Source organism: Dermacentor albipictus, chromosome 7, assembly GCF_038994185.2.
Source record: "Dermacentor albipictus isolate Rhodes 1998 colony chromosome 7, USDA_Dalb.pri_finalv2, whole genome shotgun sequence".
NCBI classification, from domain to species: Eukaryota; Metazoa; Arthropoda; class Arachnida; order Ixodida; family Ixodidae; genus Dermacentor; species Dermacentor albipictus.
The window spans coordinates 96,331,711-96,352,463 of NC_091827.1; the positions used below are offsets into that span (position 1 = coordinate 96,331,711).

The window sequence follows — 20,753 nt, forward strand, 5'->3', positions numbered from 1 at the left end:
TATAGATTATTAACAGAGCCTTTTCCTTCATTCACTGGATTTTAAAACACCTCGTGTTTGGCGCAGCATAGCCTCAGCCGCTTTTGCGCCATTAAACCCCATTTAACTAACTAACTAACTTATTCATTATTTTGTGCAGCTTTGGGAAAAACATTAAGCTCACTGGAAAAAAGCCTGAATCACCCATCAATTGCCCGACTGTTCCCCGTAACGTTTTGTTTCGAGACATTTGTGCCCCGCATCTACACCAGGCGGATAATGGCGGTATTTTCTACTTAAACTCGTTCAGCATAGTTATTTCCGTGCTTTTGAAGGGCCGACACACCACTATGAAAACAACTTTTGGCTCGAGATTTAGCACAGCATCGACCACTTGTTGTCTATCGGACGAAAATTGAAAAAAGTTTCCTTTTTGAGAAATACATTCGTATTATACATGTGTATTATAGTATTATTGCGCTTGGTGTGCGTTCTTCACTTACGTCCATGTATTTTTCGTTGCGCAATAATACTAGAGTAATGGATTACCATCTTCCCCGGAATGCGGCTCACATTTTGAGAATTGTAATATACAATAATGTGTTTCCTGCAGCGACATCGACTAAATGTCATAGTGCATCTGAAAAACCTTAAGCGGATGGCGGGATGGTTTCCTGCCCTCGGTGGCTGCATTTCAGTTGCGCGAAATGCAAAGGTGCTCATGAGCAGTGCATTGATCGTAAGCTGATAACTCCAAGTGGTGAAAATTATTATGGAGTTCACCGCTACAGCGTGCGTGATAATTGTGTCGTGTTTATGGCATGAAAAACTCTTGAATTGATTTTTTTCCATGTATAGGCTCCTAGCTATGGAGCAAATAAGCAGGGACCCGTAGCGTATGCTGCGTCGAAAGCAACGCTGGTGGCGGTATAAGTGTCATCAGGCACTACTCAGTTTTCCAATGTGTGCTGTTACTTGAGGGAGCGGCTAGGAAACACCCCGAATTAACGATAGGACCTCGACCAGCCAAAGACAAGCCTTCATTGCCAACACGTTTACATTTAGGAGATGGGATTAGCGAGAAGGAAGAAACGAAAGTGCAAGTTCCGTGCTCTGTGTTACATTGGACAATCAAGAAAAAATAGGGGCAACGTGGGCGATAGATATATGACCAACCCGGTCCTAACTTAGATGAACTTACACTCTGCATTTTACAGCCAAATTTCCATTCTCAACGAGAGAGAAAATACAGAGAATCGTACTTTGTCTTTAAGTTCAACAGATTGCAACCAATATACATAAAAGTTTCAAAGGGAGCTTTAGAATCCGTTTGCTATGCTAAATTTCAAGCCATAGGCAACAGCACATAGTTTGGTTTCTTCATGTGTTTTTGTTTTTTTTGGGTTTTCTTCAATTCTTTCCGTTTTTTTTTCCTTTTACTTATTGATTTATTTCTTCCATTTCAATATTTTCTTACTTTTTTTTATCGAGCGCCAATTTCTGCCGCTATTTATATTATCTCTTTCAGAGACACGATAGCCCCCGACCACCAGCGAAATAGAGGGCTGATGTGCACGCCGGTAACACGCCGGCTGGCACACGGCCGCTGACACGTGGCTGACAGATGGCCGTGTCACCAGCCTTGTGCACAGCACTCTTTCATTCTCAATTCTACACGCTCACCGCTAACACACCTTCGCTCGTTGCAGCACCCACCCACCTTACCCTCTCTCCCCTTTAGAAGAACCCTACGTATATATACTGTGGCGAGGAAAGCGTATGTCGCTTCCAAAAAGATACACTTATCGAAACGTTGGCTCCCACTTTCATCTTGATCTCGTTTTGCTCATAGGGCAGTCAAGGCTCGTTAGCGAGAGGCTGACGTTGCAGGCTACAGATAGCGTAAAATTTGTGAGGTAGGTACATGTTATAGTGTAAGGGGGACGGCACAAATGGAAGGAGCGGGCACAAATGGGTCCATTCTTTCCCTTTGTGTTGTTCCATGCCCTCTTGCTCAGTTTTGTTGGGGTTGGGGACAACACATTGTAAAAAAAAATCCGTTCCTAAAAGGTGCTTCCGCTTTAATTACGACTGCACTTTGGAGTCTCGTTACAAACGGCATTCCGTTATTCAGTAAAGTAAGGAGAATATTTATATAAGGAAGCAAGGAGAGGACCAAATTTGGCAAGTTGTACAGCCAACGGTGAAACTTGCAGAAGTCCCTGGAATTGAGGCACAAGTTTCAAGGAAACTGAACATAAGGAATTGATTTATTGGCCTACCAAATACCGCGCAAAGGAAGTGGAATCGTGCAAGCCAGAGACGAAGGGGAAGAGAAGAACGGTAATTCAAAACAATCCTGAAAAATATAGTCCCAGCCTCCTGTTTCCTTAGTACATACTGAAGTGTAGTGCCCATGTCGATTAACAGCCACTTTGAGTGAAGTATTGCTTGACATGAAGAATTGTAGAGTGTCATATTCTTCAGAAGTCTGTACTGATGCTTTCCTTGGTAGTACTCATACGATTTTAGAAAATAGCGCGAACAGGTAGGGTCGGGTCCCTTCTGTATCGCAGAATTCTTCACTCGTAGGTCAAGTCTGAGGACTGCAACAGAAAAGGAAACAGAGTGAGAAAACGATGTATCATTGTGAACGCCTTTTTGCACATTTGTCAATAAATCAGGCGAGAATACACCACTTGTCTTTTTATACAAGGGTGAATCGCTTTTTCAAATGGTATTCGAGCGTCAAGAAAGCAGAAAGTTGGGCCTTCTCGGTATAAGTTCGGGGCATGGCTACGACTGGCTCCTCCGTGTTTCTTCGTGACGTAATTGAAGTTTCAGCTCGTAAGGACAAGACCAATAGGGAGCTAGCGCTGTGTAGGTCCGCTGTTAGCTTCGTCTATTATTTCTACGATTTAAGCGCAATTTCCATCTACTTCTTTTGATGTTAAAGTAGTGCTCAGGGCGCATGATGAATGTTCCCTGCAGATCCCAATTCCCTCTTAAATACTCACTAATAATGAATTACACATGACAAATTAATAATGAAAAAGTATAACCATGTACCAACTAGCCCAGCAAGCCACCCTCTTAAACGTTAATTTGATTTCTACAGGAATATAAAAAATCAGTGTAGTATCATAACAATATTTTACAGATGCTACACCGCTCCATTGGAGCTCACGTGCGGCACGCCTTTGATAGCTGACTGGCTAACCTCGCACGCAGGCGATATTGGAGCCCTTGTGGACGACGAGCAGCAGAGTACGTCGATTGGTGAACAAGTGGATGGACACTTTGCAGGTTTAAGGTGAAGAATGAAACAACGATTTCATGTTTTCTGCTTTGGCCTGATATAGGAGCATTCGACAACACTGTTCTGCTACAAAATTGCGATATTATAAGCAGGGCTCAGCCTTCTCGGTTTGTACTTTCGCTAAGTTCAGTGCAATTTTCGAAGTTTTTTTATTATCACCTTACGTTCATTCTTTTTAAGTTTATTTTCATAGTTCGCGTTTCAACATTCCATTAGGTGGTTAATTTTTGGGGTTAACCTTACCGTTTTTCTTTCGTTCCAGAAATATCTGGTTCACTAATTTTGCTGACGCAGAAACGTGTTGTACCAAAACACATCCTTCTACTCAACACTGCAGTGGTATGCGTATCAGCCGCCCAGTAAGTGAGGACTGCAAGGCCTGCGATATATGCAAGACTACAGAACACGTGTTGTGCATCGGCCCGCTATGATGTGGATAGCCAAATACTGGCAGAGCACTTGTCCAAGTTCATCGGTCAACCTTTGAAGAGGTTCTCTCGGGACCTTTGCCAGACCCATGCCATCGGCATGATGTTTTAAAGGTCATCATCAAGTTATTTTACAACAGTAGTCTTGATTAAAGTTTGAAGAGACTTCGCTAGTCAAGCATAACTATTCACCCTCATTTTCATCCTCACTACCACAACGTTTTCTTTCTCTTTTTCTACTGATTCCTTTTTCACAATGCTCAGTCAGCGTAAATAAATTTCATTCAAGCCGACCTCCCAGCTTTCTTGCATAACAAAAGTTAATACGTCTGCATTGTATCAAATATACAGAACAGACGTACACACAATAGGTTTTCAAAACACAGCCTACAGTAAGAGCGCAACACCATACAGCGATGTGGCTATGAAACAATTAACAAGGAGCATTTGATATTGGAGCACAAACAGAATAAGACATTATTTGTGACATTACGGAGTTACAGACATTTAACACTTGCATTATAAGATTTTCTTGATTGAGTTACGGTGCCACTGCGTTTGAAGGTGACGTTACACACAACATCATATTCATTGTATAAATAATTGCCTAGCGTAGATAATTTATCAGATTATTATGCTATGCCAGAGAAATTGTAATGTGATATCGTGATAAGCTCCTGTGATGCGCTAACGGCGCACCGATTTTCATATCAATTCACTATCGACCCATTGTGCTTGCTTCACATATTTGATATTCTTCTACTGGTACATTATACCCCTGTATTGTTTCACTATATACATCTAATTTCTTTTATCTGTGCTTCTCTTCGCCGTTTTCGGTTTGTCAGTAACACAACTGCTGTATACGTGTTTAACGTGTAATTCAAGGTTATCATTTTCATTCTCCGCCCTATGTTTACCTAAATCGAAATATACAGCTGTTATTTGCATCTCTTTATCCACAATAACCACTGAAAATAAACATACAACGGTCTATCAAGTGCGATCTTGTCTGTATCTGTGTAGCTTCCAAAGCCACCCGACCTTCACCAAACACCTAATATTCCGAAATGCCCGGATGTTAGTCGAGAGCTGTCCCATGTTAGGCCTCAACTACAGCAGTTCGCACAACAATCCGACGCAAGCAGATTTGATGTGCGAACGAGAAAAATAACATGAACGAAAGGACGGACCTTCGTGCTTCAACGCTAATTGTGATAGAATACCAACTAGCCTACTCTCAAGCTTTGCTGAACGTGTATCAACTTTTCCGCGGGAAAACGCATGCGAATAGCTGATTTGCAGTTTGGAAGATTTGTGAGCCATTACTGGTTTTTGTTGTGAAGCATAATAAGGCTCGCTAATGCTGCAAGTGTCTGTCGCCTTCTCCTGGAGCTTGCGATGCTTGTCATGGCGTTGATTCTGGCATACGTTTACTGTGATGGTTTAAATACTCACTTCTCGCGCATTTTCCGGATTGCGCTTGTATAACAACCCTGAAGCAGCCTCTGACTAGGAATTAACTTTCTTGTCCACTATTCAATACTCACTGAATGCGTGGAAGAGGTATCCAAGATATTAAATGGGGGCGCTTTAGGATTGAGCATCAATGGCGAATATCTTAGCAACCTTCCATTTGCAGTTGATAATGGCCTGTTCAGCAACACAGGTTACGACTTACAACAAATGATTGAGGACTTAGCACAGAGAGTGTAAGCGTGAAGTTGAAGATTCATATGGAGAAAAGAAAGATTTGGATGAATAGCCTGTCAAGGGAAGAAGACTTCAGTATCACCAGTCAGACTCTAGAGTCTCTGAAGGAATATGTTCACCTAGGTGAATTACTCATAGGGAAGTCTGATCATGAGAAGGAAATTTAGAGAATAAAGATGGGTTGAAGCGCATACAGCAGACATTATCAGATCCTGGCTGCAAGCTTACCATAATTCCCAAAAAGCAAGGTGTACAATCAATGCATTCTGCCAGTGGTACTATATGGGGCAGAAACTTGGAGACGGACAAGGAAGCTCCAGAACAAGTTGAGCACCGCACAAAGAGCGATGGAATGTTAGGCGTAACGTTAAGAGACAAGAGAGGGGTGGGGTCCAGCGAGCAAACGGAGATAGCATATATTCTAATTTACAACACTGGAGGTGTTGTAAATTAGACACAAGAAATGGAGGTGGACAGGTCATGTTATGCGTAGGTAAGATAACCGATGGACCATTAGGGTTGCAGAATTGGTGCCAAGAGAAGGGAAGCGCAGTCGAGGACGGCAGAAGACTGTATGAGGAGACAAAATTAAGAAATCCGCAGGCGCTAGTTGAAATCGGTTGGCGCAGTACAGGGCTAATTGGAGATCGAAGGGAGAGGCTTTCGTCCTACAGTAGACTTTAAAGAGTGTTATGACGATGAGGGTGACTCGTTTTTCGTTACGAGGCATAATGAGGCTCGCTAATGCTGCTAGAGTCGGTCGCGTTGTCCTGGAGCTTCCGATGCTTATTGTCATTTCATGGCGTTCATTCTAGCACATTTTTGTTGTGTCTTGAATGCGCCATTCTCGCGCATTTTCAAAATTGCGCATGTAGCCTGAAGCAACCTCAGACTATGAATTAACTTTCTTGTTCCTGGGCATCTTGATGACGGACGAGGTGGCGGCGTACCATTGCTTCTTAAAGACTTTAAGTCTTAGCTGATTTCACACGAGTTAGGCTTAACTGATCTGTGGGCGTCTGGAAAACATTTGCAGAAAACGGCCGTATTACAAATCCGGAGCGTTGTTGCGAGTGGCAAGAGGTGCCAAAATGTAGGTCACAGGGAGACAATAATTGCGAATTACTTGCAGAGTAGGTACAATTCTAGCATTGAATCGCCGATTTCGAATTTGCCCGTGAGCGAAAGTTTGCGTGTGTGTTTAGACATATGTATGTGCGAATGCACCTTAGTCACACTGGATGGCTCGGCCTACGACGTGGCACGCGATTCGTTCTGGTAATTATTTCATCACGTCTTTCGCGCATAACTCAAGGGAGGCTTTAGTCATGTAGGATCCTCTAGGCTGGACTTCTCCGACAGAAGGTGGTTTCGCCGTCTACAGGGTTATGTGACCCAGCTATCTCAGTTGCTCGGTTGCCATAGTCGGAAGTGGAAATCCTTGTTTTTCTTTATTTTTTTTAGTCTGAAGGTGGCAAGTGCACATTCACCTCCAGTACACTACGTCTCTAGGTTCGGAGTGTATCGTGCGCGTCTGAGCAAGTCGACACACACAGTGGTTGGGCATGGAAAAACTGGCCGTCTCTTTATTGTGGTTGCTTTTATATCTTCGTGTGAGAAAGTGCCGCATGCGCAGAAGTGGTTAGGGGAAAGAAGGATGGGCTGCTATCAGCTCGTCTGCTTCCGTGGTGGCCAAGTATGATACATCTCCTTTCCATTAACGAAAAAGAAAGGACTTTATGACCACAAGGCAAGAAAAGAAAGCTAGGAGACTTGACGGAAATTCGCTTCGTATTGCAGCCGTTGAGGCTTGTTGCTCTGACGGGTCGACCTGCGGGGCTCTGCTTCCGATGTCTCCACTTTGGGGACGACCTGTATGTTGGCTTGCGGATGATCAGTTAACCCGGGTGCACTTTGGCCTTGCTCTGGAGACTCCTGTCTTTCGTTTTGTAAGCTACTATTTTCAGCGTTGCTGTTGTCGTCATATTCGTCTACCCTGGGGCATTTTTCCCGCGTTTGAAGCAGGTGTTGTCTGTTCCGCCTTAGAAGCCTTCCATCCTCTGTTTCCACGATGTGGGACCGGGGAGCCGCTTCTTGAAGCACTCTTGCCTTACGTGACCAGTTGTCGTACAGTATGCGTACCGTGTCTCCTTGCTGCAAAGGGTGCAGCGTTTTGCCCGTGGCCTGCTGTTGATGCTTGACTACTGGGCATCCCAGCTCAGTGCTGTATTCCGGAACGTTGGTGCGCAGGCGCCGTCCCTGTAACAGTCGGGCAGGTGAATGGCCATCCTCTAGTACAGACACACGATAAGACAAGAGTCCTAACCAAAAATCGTCGCAAGATTCAGTGGTCTTTTTCATAATGCGCTTAACTATCTGTACTCCCTTTTCAGCAAGTCCATTTGATCTCGGAAATCGCGGGCTTGATGTAATGTGCTCAAAATCATATCGCCTTGCGAAGTCTGCCAACTCTTTGGATGCAAATTGAGGCCCATTATCTGTAAGTACTTGCACAGGGATCCCGTAGCGCGCGAATATCGCGGATGTTTTTTGTACCACCTCATGGGCCGTCATTGTAGATAACTTTTCCACTTCAGGAAAATTGGAGTGCGCATCGAACACTACTAGATGCTGTTCCCGGCGAAATGGAATATGTTGATGCCTACTCTACCACGGCATGGTAGGTGTGGGGCGCAAAATAAAGGGCTCGGACCTCTGCTTGTACGCATATTTTTGGCATGCGTTGCACGAACGAATCACTGATTCAATGCTGCTGTCTAGTCCAGGCCAAAAAATAAGAGCGCGCGCTCTTGCCTTGCACTTACTCATACCCAGATGGCCTGCGTGTACCTTTGTTAGCATCTCGCTCCTCATGGACTTGGGTATGACAATTTTGCATCATTTCAGTAGTATCCCGTCAATAACAGATAGCTCAGCCGTAAACGGACGTAATTCCACTTGAACCGTTGTTCCACGCGACAGTTGATGCATTACAGCACTCAGATAGGGATCCGGTAGTGTCTCGTCCTGAAGGCGACGTTTTGTCGATGGGGTTACCATGCACGAGACTAGACAAACTGCATGAACCTCGATGTCCTCCATTGCTTCCGGGTTTGGTGAAAGGGAGGGCGCACGGGAGAGCATGTCACCCAGGAGCAGGTCCTTTCCAGGGACGAACTGCAAGTCATAATTGTATTTTAGAAGGCGAACAAAGAAACGCTGTAGCCGGGGTGGCATTTCTCCGATGTATTTTTTTGCGATGGCCAATAACGGTCGGTGGTCCGTCTCCATGAGGACCTTGCGGCCATAAGTAAACTGGTGAAATTTTTCGCAGGCGAACACTATGCCAAGCGTTTCTTTCTCGATTTGCGAATATCGCGTTTCGCTATCAGTTAGCGTTCGCGAGGCGTACATCACTGGGCGCCATTCATTCTGCTGTTTTTGCAATAGCGACGCGCCAGTGCCGATGGCTGACGCGTCTGCCGAGATCTCTGTTTCTTTAGTTTCATCAAAAAATGCCAGGAGCAGCGGCGATGTTAATGCCTCGCAGACGTCTTACCACTCGCGCCGATGGGCAGTAGTCCACTCAAAAACCGTATCGTCCTTGACGAGGCTTCGCAGCAACGCCGTTTTATCGCTTAAGCTGGGTACATTCGGGAATAGCTCACGACACCCATCATTCTTCTCACGGCATTTTTGTCTTCCGGTGCGGGCATGGCTCGGATGCTTTCAATCAACTCGGGGCTTGGGCGCACGCCGCCTTCATTGATTATGTCACCTAGAAATGTTATCTCCTTCATACCAAACGCACATTTTTCAGGATTAAACGTGAGTCCTGCTTTTTCTGCCTTTTCTAGCGCGGCACGCAAACGTTTGGTCATGCTGGGTTTTGTCAGCACCCCAAATGAGGACGTCGTCGAGGTAAACGCGTACTCTTGGGATACTTTCAAAGATCTGAGTCAGTGTCTTTTGAAAGACCTCACTGGCAGACGAAATGCTGAACGGTAGCCTTGGGAACCGATAGCGCCCGAAGGGAGTGGCGAACGTGCAGTCGCGCGATGTAGCTTCGTCAAGGGGTATCGGATGAAAACCACAGAGTTGGCATCCAGTCGCGAAAAAAATCGAGCAACTGAAAGCTCACTTTCTATATCTTCGCGGGTAGGCATCGGGCAGTGCTCACGTAATATATTTTTGTTTACTTCTCTAGGGTCCATGCATACTCGGAGAGCGCCGTTCTTTTTGCTTACCACAACCAGACGACCTACCCATTCGGTGGGTTCTTCTACTTTGACGATGATGGACGCCTTCTCCATGCGTGCCAGCTCGTCACGCAATGGTTGCTTCAGTGCCAAAGGTACTTTCCGAGCAGGTTCTACGACTGGAACCGCGTCTGGCCGCAGAACCATTTTGTACGTTCTTTGTACGCAGCCCGTTCCATGAAAAATATGTGCAAATTCCGTTTCTGGCCCTGATTTTCCACTTCGCCTGACTGAGTCGATGTTTGCTGGGACAATGCCGAACTCGATGCATGTGCTCAAGCCAATGATCGCTTGGCGTCCTTTCTTGACGATTAAGAAGGCAGTATCTCTCGTGGTACCGTTCATCTCTAGTGCTTTAGTGGCGACCCCGAGATGCTTGATTTCGGAGCCGTTGTAGGCAGTCAGCACTGCTGCGCTCTTGCGCAACGTGTTCACTTTCGAGATGCGCTGAAAAATGCTAAGCGGAATCAAGTTGGCTTGGGAACCAGTATCGACTTTCAGTTCTATCTCGTGACCAGAGACCTTGCCGCGCACTGTCCAGTGTTTCCCTGGTTTTGTGCTTACGCCACAGATGCTGACGTCAAGGACATGAAAGCTGTCTTCACGATCTTCCTGAATGCCGTGAACTTGCGGGTTCTTGCAGCATGATGAAAAGTGATTCTGCTTTTTACATGCCTAGCAAGTTTTTCCGTAGGCTGGGCATTGCCGCGGCGCGTGCGCTCGACCACAGTGCTTGCACCGGCCTTTTTGTTCTTTGCCTCGTTCATATCGGCGAGTGGAGTCTACTTGCACGCGCTCATTGGCCCATGCAGCATTTTGTTGTGCCGCCGCTTCAGCTGCTTTGCATATGTTCTCGGCTTTTTGTAGAGTCAAGGTTTTGTCCCGCAACATTTTCTCTCGGACAGTCTTGTTATTAGTCCCGAATACAATCTGGTCCCTAATCAGAGACTCTTCAAGGGCCCCGAAATTACAGAGTTTGGCTTGCGTCCTCAGGTCACGTACAAACCGCTCGAATCGCTCTCCTTCATCTTGGACTCGCATACGGAACAAATGGCGTTCGTAAACCTCGTTTCCTTGCTCAATAAAGTATGCGTCAAACTTCCGCACTAGTGTCTCGTAGTCATCCTTGAGCTCACCTTCGGCGAATGTGAAGTTGTTATAGACCTCAAGCGCTTCGTCACCCGCGGCGCTCAGGAGGATGGCCGCCTTGACCGCTCCGGTCTTGGGATGGTCTGTCGAGGTAGCCATCAGGAATAGGTCCAGTCTTTGCTTGAAGAGTTCCCAGTGCCTTCTGACATTGCCAGTCAACTGTAGTGGGCAGGGCAGTTTTAAGGCGTCCATGGCTTGCTTTCTGCCGCGCGGCTGCGGGCACTTCTGACACCATGTATCGTGCGCGTCTGAGCAAGTCGACACACACAGTGGTTGGGCATCGAAAAACTGGCCGTCTCTTTATTGTGGTTGCTTTTATATCTTCGTGTGAGAGGGTGCCGCATGCGCAGAAGTGGTTAGGGGAAAGAAGGATGCGCTGCTATCAGCTCGTCTGCTTCCGTGGTGGCCAAGTATGATACACGGAGTGGCGCCTGACACCGGCGAAAGTGCTGATAGCCAGCGGGACTTTACTAATCCACGTACCACCAAATTAGGAAGGCCCACTAAGCTATAAAAAAGACACTCCCTCACCAGAACAAGAATTGGCCTCCTTAATGCAGTATTTGGCCACTAACTCCCTTATGACTCTTTCAATCAACCAATGGCCCTCGGTCCCCAGCTGCAGCGGAGCACCTGACCAAGGCAGCGGTCAGGCATGTAATGCAGCAGGGGGTGCTAAGAATATCTGGACTTGGACGGAGACGCCAATGGAAACTGACCCTGGGAACACTTAACACCCGACCTCTCTCGAGTAAAGCAAACCTAGCAGGAATCTTTGGGGAAGTATCAGGCATTGTTTGGGATATCGTTTGCCTTAGTGCGGTTAGAACTGGTGAGGCTTATGCAGTGCTGGCTAATGGCCATGTCCTCTGTCATAGGGGACTCCCGATAAGAAGCAATATGCGGTAGGGTTCCTAATATATAACGACATAGCGGGCAACAAAGACGAATCCTACTGCATGAATTATAATCACAAGTAGTCATAATAAAACTAAATAGGGGGTATAGAATGAAGGTAGTCCAAGCCTATGCTGCAACCTCCAGTCGCGATGATGAAAAATTAGAACAGTTTTATGAAGATATTTTATCAGCGACGGGTAATGTGCCAACTCAGTATACTATAGTCTCGGGCGAATTCCATGGAAAAATGGGGAAAAAGCAGGCTGGTGAACAGAACAAGCGATTGACAAGTATGGCATCGGTTATCGGAACGCTAGAGGGGAGATGTTCGTCGAATTCTCGGAAGAAATTGAACTGCGAATAATTAGCTCCTTTTTGAGGAAATGTAGCAACAGAAAGTGGACCTGGAAACGCCTTAATGGTGGAACAAGAAATGAAATCGATTTCATACTTTCTGCCGATCCCAGCATGCATCAGTATATAGAAGTGTTAGGTAGGGTAAAGTGCAGTGGTCATAAGTTAGTGAGGTCTAGGATTCACCTCAGCATGAAGGGAGAAATAGTGTGATTGTTCAAGAAGAAACAGGCCAACGTAGACGCAGTAGGGTTAAAAGCAGACCAGTTCAGGCTCGTACTTGCAAAAAATATGCAACCTTAGAACAGCTTACAAGAGAGAGATGGAGATGACGAAGAAATTAATGAAACCGTAACTAGGCTGGCTTCAGCAGCAGCAATTGACGTGGGATGTAAGGCATCAGGCAACCATTAGGTAACCTCTTCATAGTAACGAAAGAATTAATAAGGAAAGCACAAAGAATGAAAGTGACCCAACTAGTGATCAGATGGAATTCGCACAACTATCAAAATGATGAGCAATGAGAAAGTAAGGGACATTCGAAATTATAACCTGAGGAAGACTAAGGAGGCTATTAAAAAGGGACGCAGCATGAAATCAGTCAGAAGAAAACTTGGAATAGGACTAGCGAAGATGTTTGCACTAAAAGAAAAGCAGCGTAATATCATCAGGAATTTCGAAGATATAGTAAAAGAGCAGAGTAATTATATACTGACCTGTAGAGTACCCAGAGCAGCCATGATACCTCCATCCGAAGTAGTAATGAACAGGTTACAGACGTTCTTTCGATAACTAGCGATGAAGTTAGACGGACATTCCAAGGCATGACACGGAGAAAAGCGGCAGGAGAAGATGGAATCACAGTCGATTTTGTCAAAGTTGGAGGAGACATCATGCTGGAGAAGCTTCCGGCCCCTTGCACGAAATACCTCACGACTATATCTTACTTCACGACTAAGCTTACTTCCAGTATTGTAAAAAATATTTGCCAAGATACTTTCCAATAGAGTAAGGATAACACGACTATAGTCAACCAAGAGAACACGTTGACTTCAGGAAGGAATACTCTACAATGGATAACATCCGTATAATCAATCAGGTAATCGAGAAATCTTCAGAGTACAATCAACCTACCTACGCGGCTTTCATGTATTACGAAAAGACATTTGATTCAGTACAGATACCAGCAGTCATAGCGCCACTACGTAATCAGAGTACAGGATGCTTACGTAAATATCTTGAAAAATATCTGCAAAGATTCCACAGCTGCCTTAATTCTTCACAAAAAGAAAAAGCTGAAAGATTACTATAAAGAAAGGGGTTAGGTAAGGAGACACAATTTCTTCTAAGCTATTTAATGCATGCTTGGAAGAAGTATTCCAGCTATTAAACTTAAAAGGCGTAGGAGTGGGAATCAGTGCCGAATGTCTCAGCAACCTTCGGTTTGCAGATTGTGTTGTCCAGTTCAGCAACACTGGGAACGAGTTACAAATAATAATTGAGGACCTTAATAGAGCTAGTGGAACAGTGGGGTTGAAGATAATCATGCAGAAGACAACGATAATGATAAATGGTCTGGCAAAAGAACACAAGTTCAGGATCTCCAGTCAGGCTCTAGAGTCCGTGAAAGAGTAAGTTTACCTAGGTCAATTACTCACAGGGGACTCTGATCACGAGAAAGAAATTTAGAGAAGAATAAAAATGGGTCGGAGTGCGTATGGCAGGTATTGTCAGATCCTGACTGGAAGCTTTCGACTATCATTAAAAAGGAACTTGTACAATCAATGCACTCTACCGGTGCTAACACATGGGACCAAAACTTGGAGATTAAGAACGAAGTTCGAGAACAAGTTGGGGACCACGCAAAACCAATGGAAGGAACTCTCTTAGGTGTAACGTTAAGACACAGGAAGAGAGCGGTGTGGATGGGAGAGCAAATGGGTATAGCCGATATTCTGATTGATATTAGGAGAACAAAATGGAGCTGGGCAGGCCTTGTAATGCTTAGGTTAGATAACCGGTGAAACATTAAGGTTACGGAATGGGGGCCAAGAGAACAGAAGCGCAGTCGAGGACGGCAGGAGACTAGATGGGATGATGAAATTAGGAAATTCGCAAATGCTATTTGGAATGAGTCGGTGCAAGACAGCGGTAATTGGTGATCGCAGGGAAAGTCCTTCGCCCTGCAGTGGACATAAAATAGGCTGATGATGAGGTTCAATTAACGGTACGGGCGTAAAAGCACCAATATAGTTTAAGCAACCGTTCTTGAACAACCGTCTACGTCGACTTTTTCTTCTTCAGCGTCTACACTTGGTACAACGTTTCCGTTAAGTTAAGGCGGCCAACGAGGGGCCCGTTGCAGTCGTTTGACTGGGGACCCTTGCCTGTATACTGCAAACAACTAGGTATGTTGCATGAACACTAAATCGAAACCTTAACTCAAATTAGGAAAGCGTGATGTCATATAGCGGACGATAATGCAAGTTGATCGGCTGTCGCAATCCGGAGCCGGTTTAAAGCAAAATTTACCACGCGGCACGACAATATATTCCGTGGAGTGGCTTTACAGTTTTCATAAGCATTTATTTAACTGTTTTGCGTCCTCGTCGAAGGTTGGTTGGCAAAACCGAGGGTAGTTGCTATCGTCCAGGTCAATACAGCAGTATTCTAGTCGATGCGCCGCGACGGCATGTTTCCTGATAGCGTAACCGTGCCTGTCGCCGAGTATAGGTTTAACTGGAAGGGACAGATCTTGTGAGGGATCGCGGAGCACAACGCTAGTACTTCATGACGAGATCTTGAGCAGGGTTCTGGATCACGTGGTTTTAAACTACCTACGGATGGTTTTCTATGCATGTTTCTGTTTCGCACGTCGTAAAGGCAGCTAATCATTGGCGTATCTACGGGGGGGGGGGAGGCAAGAGGAATCTTGCCCTCCTCTTTCAGGAATGGTGATATGTGCGCCTAGAGCCCCAACGAAGATCACTCTGGCCTACAGAGAGCGGCTTGATACCCTGATAATGGGGATCTAGCCTCTGCAGTGGAGTCTCGCCCTCATTGGTTCTTCACGGCACTCATCACTGGGGTGTATATAGCACACAGGTTTTACTCAGTAACTGCTAGTAAATTTCCCACCTGTGCAAATTTGCCATAGTCTTTCAAGTCTTGATCGAGACATTGATTCGGGCTACTTGATCTGTCACTAGTGCAATTGAGGTTCCCAGAAGTTTCAAGACTTCTGTCACTTATTTGGTCCTGAATACGTTCGCTTCTCGCTGCCGGCGCTCTTCATCACGTCAGCGTTGTGACAGCGAATGCTCGTGGTCATCGAGTGAGATGTGTTCATATTTGCCTGTACATACGTGACACCATGCGTGTCATAGGTGTATCTACCGGTTCGGGGGAGGTATGCCCCCTCCCCCCCACAGTCAGAATTGAAAAGAAAAAGTGGGCCATTTATCTTCCCCTCCCCTACGCGCGTACACTTGTGAAAGCTGATTTCGGTGCACGTTAAAGAACCCCAGGTGGCCCAAATTTCCGGAGTCCCCACTATGGCGTACCTCATAATCAGAAAGTGGTTTGGGCACGTAAATGCCCATAATCTAGCCTTGTGAAAGCGGGAACCGCCAGCTGCATATTGCACAAACACAACAAAACAACAGCTGAAACCATGTTTTTTCTCAGAACTGGGCTCACATAGATACGGTTTATTTAACACGCATCCCCTTCTTTCGCGCCTCGCCTCGACGTGCTGTTGCAGATGACAATAGGCCGGCCTAACCCGTGCTTTGCGGTGCGAGACGCCTGCGGGACGTGCCTTGCAAGCCTGCATTCCCGAGAAAGTTACCGCTAGTCTGTCCAAAACAAATTTAATCTACCGTCACTTGCATCACCTTGTGTTTTTTGAGGCCGTCTAACTTAACCATCGTTGAAAACACAAAATCAATGCTGCTTTTGTAATTTACCGGTATTTTATCAGTGTTGCCATTTGAGCGATTTTGTCGCTAGTGACTTTTTTGTTTGTCTACGGGAATGTTTGCTGTTTAGCGACTACTGTCGGAGGAAGCTATCAGTGTTGCCATTTTAGCGATTTTGTCGCTAGTGACTTTTTTGTTTGTCTACGGCAATGTTTGCTATTTAAAAACTACTGTCGGAGGAAGCTATCCTCGCCCCATTGCCTGACACTGCAATTTCAATGCGTGCAACAAAATTATTGTTGAAGTTCCTGCAGGACAACAAGCTCGACGAGCGGCTCTAGCGAGACAACTGTCTCATGTACAAAAGCACTCACCACTTCTCTTATCATCAGCATCCCTCCCAATACTTTCACTCCCCTTCCCTCTTCGCCAGTGCAGAGTAGCAGACTAAAGCGCACTAGCTAAAGCGACCTCTCTGTCTTTCCTATCAATAACTTCTATTTTTTCCTAGCAATCAGTGACCTTTTTAGCGACTTGAATGAAGGAGGAGGAAGAAACTTTAATTATAGAACCAGCACTTAATGACCGCCGCCCCACGCGCGTGCTGGGTCGCCCAGGTTTGGTCATCGAGGGTGGAGCTCCGTAGAGCCTCACGCAACCTCGACGAGAGGGTCGTGGTGTTAACGTGTGTGTACTGTGCTGGGCACTCCAACAGCATATGCTGATGCGTAGCCGGGTGAGTGCCACAGCACCGGCACTTGGGGTAGTGTAAACGTTAGGGAATGTAAGGTGGAGGCGCGCGGGTGAAGGGTACGAGTTTGTAGCAGACGCAGGGTGGTAGCCTGTGCCCGGCTGAACTTGGGGTGAGGTGGGGGGAAGGTTCGGCGACTGAGGTAAAAGGCCTTAACAAGATCATTATAGCTGGTCAGATTGTTGCTCGTGTCCAACCCGTCTCCAGTGACTCCGGTGCGGTTGACGAGGCCTTGCGCAATCGAGTAGGTGACGTCAATGAGGTTGGGGAGGCGTGGGTGGACAGGGCGCGCATTGGCCGGGATCCATGTCTGGGAGATCATGATGTCTTTAGAGTGTGGTGCCTGGCAGAGTATGGCACACAAACTGTGGACGTCGCCACACGCGATGGAGACCTACACCGGGCTTCCAGCGTCACTATCCACACTGCCGAGACGGCTGAAGAAGTAGCCATCGCCGTGGCCACTCTACATCCCACCTGCCACACCATCGTGTGTTACTCTCGCTTAGTCGTCACTAACTTCAGCAAAGGCCGTATTTCTCCTCAAGCTCTTCGCATCCTCTGCCAGGCTTGAATGAACAGTTGGCGATATTTTAACGACACACAGGTCAGTGATATTGCTTTGAAAATGACCTTCAAGAACGCGCTGATATTCCAAAGCCACATGCAAGCGGCTGAAACTCGCTGTATGACACATAGGCCCCGTGACCATGCTAAACCAACGGTTGCCTTCACATTGGTAGCCTTAATTTGTGATTGTACTTCACAGCACAGTGGTCATCATAGCATTAACAGTGTGGTCACAAAATTGAAGTTTCTTTATTATTTACAAAACCTATTTAAATTCGTTTAAGCGCTGCGGGTTCAGCGGTGTCACTAAATCCATTTGTTTGGTAGGCGCTTGGCAACCGTGTCAGAACTAATTTACCGAAACCAAGTGGAATAAACTTTCTGTTGGGATCTAGCACACAGCAGACGAATAAGACATATTGACACGTGTACTTATCTTTATCGGGCAACCACGTTTCGCAGCCTAACAAATGTAATCGCACAGCGTGGGACGCGCCTGTATGTACAGAAGTTTCTGGAAAGTTATCGATGCTTCTATCCGCTGTGTTGTCGCCGAACCTTGTGTTATCTGATTTCATCGCGTGACTCGAATGTTGTAGAACTTTGTGGAAGGCATGCGGGTCCCAACGTTTAGTCTGGAACATTCGATGACTGCTGTATAAAAGCCGACGCGCTTGACCCGCTGATCAGATTTTCGACGATCGCCGACTGTGTTCGCCGCTATCGTTGTGCTTTAAGTGTACCCTGTTTTGTGGGCACAGGTTCGCCCAATAAAAGCTAGTTTGTCTTTCACAGTACTGCTACTTTGTTCTTTAACGTCACTACCACGTGACATCTGGTGGAGGTGCTTTTGGTCCATGTACCGCACGCCCCCGACAAGCCGTGATCCAAGCCCGGACCGTAAAGAGAGCACCAACGTAGTCACGGACCATAGAGTAAGCCGTCGTCTACAACAGCTGCCCCCGGAGCACGGACTTCTGCCTGAGAAGACCAAGAAGATTGTGGCCAAGACAACCACAATGGCTGCCCCAGTCTCACCCATCGTACTTCAACGACCCAGAGAGCCCCCTACCTTCCGTGGAGCTACGTCGGAGGATCCTGAAACCTGGCTCGAAACCTTCGAAAGGATCTCGACCTTCAATAGCTGGACCTCTGAAGATAAGCTACGACACGTGTACTTCTCCTTGGAAGATGCCGCGAGGACTTGGTTCGAGAACCGGGAGTCCACCCTAGCAACATGGGACCTGTTCCGCAGTAACTTCCTGAGGACGTTCACGAGCGTTGTCCGAAAAGAAAGGGCCGAAGTTCTGCTGGAAACCCGAGGCCAACTACCTAATGAGACCATCGCTATCTTTACAGAAGAGATGACCCGTCTTTTCCGGCACGCCGACCCGGAAATGTCCGAAGAGAGAAAAGTGCGTTTCTTGATGCGAGGCGTAAAGCAAGAACTTTTCGCCGGACTAATCCGAAACCCGCCGAAGACCGTAGCTGAGTTCGTGACAGAGGCTACGACGATTGAGAAAACGTTAGAAATGCGCACTAGGCAATATAACCGCCAAGTGCTCACGTCTCAGTGCGCCGTCCAAGCGCTGGGCTCCGTTGATCTCCAAGAGACCATAAGGGCCATTGTGCGCGAAGAACTGCGCAAGGTCATGCCTTCGTCGCAGCCCCAAGTGGCTTCGATCGCCGACATCGTCAAAGATGAGGTTCAGCGGTCGCTTGGAGTCCCGGATGTGCAACCCCAATTACCGCAACCACATCCCGAAGCGATGACCTACGCCGCCGTCGTACGCCGTCAAGGTCCCCCTCCGCGACCACGCCAGGGTCCTGCAACGACGCAATTCCGTCGTCCGCCGCCGCCGCCGCCAACGCGCCCACCCGTCGCCCAGCACACCTACCCGAGGAAGACGGACATTTGGCGAGCCCCCGACCACCGCCCGCTCTGCTATCACTGCGGAGAAGCCGGCCATGTGTATCGCCGATGCCCATACCGGGAGATGGGACTGCGAGGTTTCGCCGTCAACGCTCCGCGCCCGCAGCAAGGTGAACGCCCTCGCGATATCGCCGACTACCTCGCCGCCACTCAGTGGAACCCTCGACGACCATCCCGTTCGCCGTCACCAGGCCGCTACCTGTCACCGCAGCGCCGACCATACAGCGGCCCAGCCCGGGGCCGCTCTGCGAGCCCATATCCGGAAAACTAAAAGCAGCAACCGATGGAGGTGCGGTTGCTGTTCGTCGAACTGACGAAGATCCTCCGCCGCCGACGAAAACGACGAAGAAACTATCTCGACGACCTAATGAAGACACGCCGCAGACCCGACGAAGTCAGCAAACCAAGACTACACCGACGAAAGACGACATGACGACGCGACGTTCCAGTTTCAGTTCAACACGACGCAGCCGTGGTCCGACGCCAAGACCTAACTGCACCGCCAGACAAAGAAGCACCGACCTCGACGTGCTTCTCGACGGCCACGCAGTTACCGCCTTAGTGGACACCGGTGCTGATTACTCCGTCATGAGTGGACACATCGCCGCCCACTTGAAGAAGGTTAAGACTGCATGGGAAGGCCCTCAAATTCGGACCGCTGGAGGACACCTGATTACGCCGACTGGAATCTGCACGGCAAGAATTACCGTTCATGACCGGACTTACCCTGCCACCTTCGTTATCCTCCAACAGTGTTCACGCGACGTCATTCTCGGCATGGACTTCCTAAACCAACATGGCGCAGTCATCGACTTGAAGTCGAAGTCGATAACCCTGTCTGAAGATCAAGCGATACCGCCGGAGAGCCCTCGTAGTCACCACGCCTTGAGTGTGCTCGAAGATCAAGTGAGCATCCCGCCTCGCTCCAGCATTGTTATTTTGGTCGGCACCGAAATACCCGCTGACGTAGAAGGTGTCATCGAAGGCGACCAACGTCTACTGCTAGACCGTGAAATTTGCGTCGCAAGAGGGATCGCTCGACTCCACGGAGGGAAAACGGAAGTGATGCTAACCAACTTCAGCCAAGAGTTCAAGCACGTCAGCAAGGGCATGACAATCGCGTACATCGAGGAAATTGTGGAAACGAGCAATGCCTTAGTCCTCACAGATTCTGCCGCATCTACCCCGCCGACCATTGTCCCCGAACCAGACTTCGACGTAAATCCAAGTCTCCCCATAAGCAAGCAGCAAGAGCTCAGAAGTCTTCTCCGACGATACAAGGACTGCTTTTGGACTTCATCAAAGATTCGACAAACACCAGTTGCAAAGCATCGCATAATAACCGAAGAGTGCGCTCAACCACTCCGCCAGAGCCCTTACCGAGTTTCGACGCGAGAGCGTGAAGCTATTAGGCAACAAGTCGACGAAATGCTCCGCGACGACATCATCCAGCCGTCGAAAAGCCCGTGGGCATCCCC

At 47.4% G+C, this 20,753-nt stretch overlaps 1 long non-coding RNA gene across 2 annotated transcripts in view; it reads right to left on the reverse strand.

The window, feature by feature from the left end:
• Nucleotides 1–2,176: 2,176 nt before the first annotated feature.
• The window catches only part of LOC135897112 (uncharacterized), a 32,849-nt gene continuing 14,272 nt past the window's right edge, over nucleotides 2,177–20,753 (reverse strand). Inside the window, exon 5 of one of the 2 annotated variants that reach the window (XR_010562915.2) lies at nucleotides 2,177–2,585. This is a non-coding gene — a long non-coding RNA (uncharacterized lncRNA). Of the gene's footprint in view, nucleotides 2,586–6,871; nucleotides 7,699–20,753 lie in introns of those variants that run through there. The other variant, XR_011507497.1, reaches the window with a different exon arrangement.